The sequence below is a fragment of the Belonocnema kinseyi genome, chromosome 4 (genome assembly GCF_010883055.1).
Source record: "Belonocnema kinseyi isolate 2016_QV_RU_SX_M_011 chromosome 4, B_treatae_v1, whole genome shotgun sequence".
Taxonomy (NCBI): domain Eukaryota; kingdom Metazoa; phylum Arthropoda; class Insecta; order Hymenoptera; family Cynipidae; genus Belonocnema; species Belonocnema kinseyi.
The window spans coordinates 101351172-101357105 of NC_046660.1; the positions used below are offsets into that span (position 1 = coordinate 101351172).

The window sequence follows — 5934 nt, forward strand, 5'->3', positions numbered from 1 at the left end:
AAGTAAGTTTTTTGGCTTTAATTTTTAAACTAAAAAAGTTACAACTTTTTGTCTTAAGAAAAAAAGATTCGCAATCAAATTTTACATCCATATATATCTTTTCAAAATTAAAATTCGGAAATTTTTTCTAAAGCCTCCAGGGGACTTCGTTTTCGCACGAAAAAATTTTATGTGCCCTTATTGCATCCGGGCCCACAATTTGATATAATAATTATAATTAATTTTTATTAATAATTTTTTGACCGTTTCCTCGAATGGTGCTGCTGGCTTGAAGTAAATCTGGTAGCACTGTGGCATATTTTATAAAAAGGGCTAAGTAGTAAAATCCATAGTTGGATAGAAAGTGAGCCCTAAATAGTCGCTTATTAATGCTGGGAAGAGAATTCAAAAATGTATATTTTGTACCTTTACCCTTCGTGGCCCTTTTTGAATTTTGAAGGTAGGACAGCGGTTCGAAGGGATATCTTGAGCCGGAAAGGAGCCGGAAATTCCTGTGAAAAGTGGAATTTGATATAATCATTTTTTGATCGATTCCTCCAGTAGCACTGCTGGCTTGAAGTAAAGTTGGCAGCACCGTTGCATATTTTATAAAAAAGGCTAAGTAGTAAAATCCATAGTAAAATTGAAAGTGAGCCCTAAATAGGCCCTTATTAATATTAGGAAGAAAAATCGAATATTAAGTTTTTGTCCCTTTGTCCTTCGCGGCCCTTTTTTAATTATGAAGGTAGGGCTGTGGTTTAAAGGGATTCCTGGAGCTGGAAATTCCTGTAAAAAGGGGTATTTGATATAATAATTTTTGACCGATTCCTTGAGTGGCGCTGCTGGTTTGAAGTAAAGCTGGCAGCACCATGCATATTAAAAAAAAAATGAAGGGCCGAAAATTCGGCAATGGGGCATTAAATTAACCCTAAATGAGCACTTAGTTATGAAATAGCAGACGTCATGATTTGATGACCTGGTGCTGTCGGATTTACATAGCTGATATTTCAAGTGCTATTAATATTATTTCTGGACAGGCCAGAGTTCTGAGAAGAAGTCAAATGAGTCTCTCCAGAAAGCAGCTTCGATTCATTATAAATTTTAATGCAACTTTTTGTGCCGGACAATGAGGTTGAAAAACTACCATGCAAAACTACGATTAAGTACGCGGTCACAAAACTCGCAGAAAACTACCCAAGTTTTGAAGAGAAGTCCGTTTGCAAAAATAAAGAGTGCCGTACACGTGAGAAGGATACATAAAGACAAATTCAATTCTGCTACTAAAAAATAAATCGTGCTTCATTCTTATACCAAATGTCCTGTAAAGATGTATATGGGATATGAGTATATACAGATTTCTGAAACAGGTATATTTCAGTAATAAGCAATTTTGGGGCCTGTAATTCGAAAGTGTGTACAAACAGTCACTAAATTAACGATAATACTCATTTTCTTGTTCAGTCGTAAGTCATAAGCCAAAATCTGTTAACGCTGTTATATTTTTGAATCACCTTTACATTATTTAAAGTTGTTTTCACACTTTCAGAAAATATCTAATGCTCCATTGATAAGTTTTGTATAAAAATAGCAATAACGAAAAATACTGTATTCCATTTTTCATTCAGTTTTAGTGGCGGCACTGAGTTATCGGGTCTATTACTAAGGTCTGTTCCAGCATTTTTAAAATTCGCTCGATTTTTTTTTCAAATATTGACTCTAAAAACAAGGATCACCACAAACTTCTGAATTCAAATTAGCAAACAGTTCCGAGTATTCTCTGGATGGATATTATTTCCAATGTTTCATTAGATGTTTCTATCTTAACTAGGCTACCTGCATAATGCGAAAATATCCAGTTTTTCACTGTCATTACTGCTGCCTGCCGTGATTTGGAAAAACACCGTTAACTGCAAAAAATCGAAAATCAGTTTTTTATGTCGTTGGGATTGTGAAAAAATATCACCTGATTATCGTTAAAAAATTAATGGACAATAACTTTATAAATAATTACTGCACCATTTTTGGCAAATACCGTTAAGTATAAAGATTGGCGAGTTGTGATTACAACATAGATGGCTAAATACGGTACAGAAAAATTCGCGAAAACGCCGTATTCGCTTAGGGCGTTATGCGTCATTACCTAAACCCGAGAAAAAAGTTTGTACTTCGAGAAAAATCATAACTGCATTCATTATAAGTTTCAAATGAAAAAATATTATGCTCAGAAAAAGGTTTAATTAATTCAAACACACCATTGTTTAGCTGAAAAAATTGTATTTCAATCAAGTTATATTGTTGAAAAATGTAATGGTTAAACAATTTTTTTCAATATTTTTAATTCTTTAAAGTATAAACAATAAGTAGGCAATTTTCAACAAAAATTAAATCATGTTAATGAAAAATGATGTTCCTGATCGAATTACCCCTGTTGTACAAATACTACGAAGTGTAAACAAGATTCTATTATAATTTAATTCATATATAACATTTTAAAAATGTGCTATTCAATATAAAAATTTTGAGATTGCTGTATTGAATTAACAACTACCACATTTCAATATTAGCAACGTTGAATAAACACTACTTGATGTAAAGAGGATTCCATCATAATTTATTTGAGTTTCAAATTTGGTTAAATGTATTGATTAATATTTAAATTATTTGCTGTTTGTAATCTGCTCAGCAATGAATTTCCTGATCTCACTGCGTACATAACGATAAAATTATTAATTTATTTGGTTGGCAATTAAACGTATTGACTCCCTGCTTTGAAAAAAAACAGCAACTTCTTGAATGATAATGTATAGTAATTCCATTATTTCATATTCTTTTTCCGTGAACGGTATTCTTTCAAATTAAATTTTTGAACAATTTTTTGCAGGAAAGAAAAGAGCATATGGAAATTAGTTAATAACAACCACAAAGTGTTCAGAAAATGAATTGGAATCCGTGGTACACGCGGATTAAGATTTGAACATTTTTTGTCGATTTTCTCGGCTTCGTTTTTTGAAAAGCCGTGTTAGCCTATTGTTATTAGTTTATATTAGTATATATAGACCAAAATCATCTTTATCATGTGTGACAGTCAGCGAAAAAAGACACCTGCCACGCGGTAGCGTCGTTTTACAGGAGCGATTGAAGAGGCGGTCCAACAACTTGCGATTGAACGACAATTCGAATATTTTTTACAACGAACGGACGGTCACATATACTCATAATAATAAACTAGTTTTGTTGTTCACTTAGAACCTTAGATGTATTTCACATAATAAATTTTAAGCTATTTTAATGTTTTTAATTTTTTGTACATCAAAATCCCCATAGTCAATTTTCGACGTAGTAATATTCTTAATACACCAAACTCTCGCCTCCAGTCACCCCGTTCTTAGCCTTTTTAGAACTGCTGGCTCCAGCAGTTTCTCGGCGGAGCAGGGCGAGAGCGGTTGCGACATTATATACAAAAATATATATTCCAATTGAAATGATCACAATTTTTACGCTCTTGTTTTGTTTATTTTACTAATACGAAGTTTAATTTTATAGGATTCACTGAGCATTGAATATCTCTTATCGTCTTTTTCTATATTAGATTTCTTATTAGCTTGGACCGATTCTGGATAGGTTAGATTAGATAGCAGTATTTATACTTTTTCTCCTAAAAGCTTATTTTTATATCTCTCATTTCTTGAAGTAACACTCTACATACACTAAGTTCTCCCTTAATGACTTATTCTAAACATGAATATCCATGTTAATCAATGGTGTTATTAAGATCACCAATATCATAATCACAGCACCTATAACTTTATGTACATCGATTACTTAAAATTTCCAAGTATCCACTTCATTTTTCACAAAACATTGACTAAAGAATCATAAATAATTAATATGTACACTTCAAAAAATTCCATACTATTTCCCGGTTGAATTTTAAGCACTTAAAATGATTATTGTTCAGATAATACTTATAATTATTCATAACAGGGAATAGGGTGATTTTTAAAGAAAATAGGAGAATATAATCTTTAAAATAGCAATAATTCACAACAAAAGGGTTGAGTTTTCTAGCTAAAAAGTTGAATGTTTTGGGTAATATTTGACTTCAAACTCGAAACAATGAATTAAAAAAAAAATTTAACTTCAACAAAAAAACATTTTCAAGTGAAAAATGTTTTAAAAGACATTGAATCATGAGTTTTAAACAAAAAATCTGAAGTATCAATCCAAAAGGATGAATTTTCTATCCACAAGGCGAATTTTCAACAAAACAATTTAATTTTCGACCAAAAAAGATTAATTTTTAACGAAATAGTTTAATTCAGGACCAAAAGTATAATAGTATACTTTAAAATTGAAAAGAATTAACTTTCAATAATAAAACATTATTTTTGAACCAAAAAAAGATGACTTTTCCCCAAAAGAAGGATTTTCAACAAAATGATTACAAATTTGCAAATAAAAAGAATTGACTTTCAACCATCAAAGATGACTTGAAAAAAATGAATTTACAAGAGATTAATATAATTTTTAACCAAATAGGAGAATTTTTACCAAAAAAGATTAATTCGGAATCAAAAATATAAATGGAGACTTTTCAATCAGAAAAAATGAACTTTCAATCCAAAATAGTTGGATTATCTTATTGAGTTCTATTAATGCAGATCTCATTTAGGAGAAAAATACAGAAAAGGGGAAAAAGTATAATTTTCTCTAAAACAGAGGGATTCTTTAAAACCTGGGACGAGGGGAATAGGGCAGTGTTAAATCTGCAATTTAATCAATCACAGTGAAAAATCTGCACAAGCAAGTAACTAATTTTATTTCAGAGGTTGTGTCTAGTCGTGCCGAAAAACAAGACACTTCTAATTTCGGAATATAAATTGCGACGTTCAGCAAAAAAGGACCCATTACAAAGCTTTTCCTTGCCCTCAGTAATAGCTTCTTCTTACCATCGTCAGTTTCAAGTATTTTGAATCTGTGATACTCAGATTTTGATTTAAGGCATTTCATTCTTTATTTTATTTCAATAAGATCCAGGAAACATCCGCTTTAATGTGAGAGGTTAAACTAACCGAAATGCATCAATCGTATAATAGGTAGAAAATTACTCTAATCACGTCAACAGAATATGAAGAGAATCTTTTGAAAACTGAGCCGAAGGCCGACACACTGGAAAAAAAGCCAGGAAGGAGAAGAAACAACTGCTGCACAGGCATTTGCTGCATCTCACAATAATGGCTTAGTACGAATTCCTTTAAAGTTTTTAGACTGTGCAAAAACCACAAATATCTTCAGGAATACTGCCACAAATGATTTCTGGGTCATCAAGAATGATCACGATCCGGATTCTATCGCTAAAAATATTGCCTGGTGAAATGTTAAGATGACCCTGCTTTTTCATTCATAAATTCAAATGAGAGCACCAAGAATTTTGATGATATTCCTACAGTAAATGCAATCCCCAGTACGAGGACACATGCTAATGTTATTTTCAGAAATACAAATGCTTGAGATTTCAAAATTTCAAAATAAAATTGATCTTTGCATTCGGAGCAATCAAAATGTTTCAGGACTTTCCGCTTATGGTGTTACTTGTACTCTTTCATGGGACTTCATGTTTTTCATAATTTTAAGAAATATTGATAGAATAATGAGAATCACTATGATAATTAAAATTTTCTACTTGCAAATACATATCTATGATCAACACTTTATAATTTACGCGCATTATAATATTAAAAACATGAGAATGACAACTCGCTCAGAAAAATTTGCAGTTTGCCTCTAGGTAACAGATAATAAAGTGGTCCTTAACTGGCTGTCATTCTCACTTCTTAAATTATATTTTGCACAAATTGTAACCATATCAATTTTCTTTGAAAAAATAGCACTCTTGGCTCGATTTTTACACACGAGTATATTTTGGTTTACAAAAAAACGTGAAAAATAATCTGA

At 31.4% G+C, this 5934-nt stretch overlaps 1 protein-coding gene across 6 annotated transcripts in view; it reads right to left on the reverse strand.

Moving 5' to 3' along the window:
• The window catches only part of LOC117170675 (guanine nucleotide-binding protein G(q) subunit alpha), a 96395-nt gene that overhangs the window by 88739 nt on the left and 1722 nt on the right, over positions 1-5934 (reverse strand). The window lies entirely within an intron of this gene.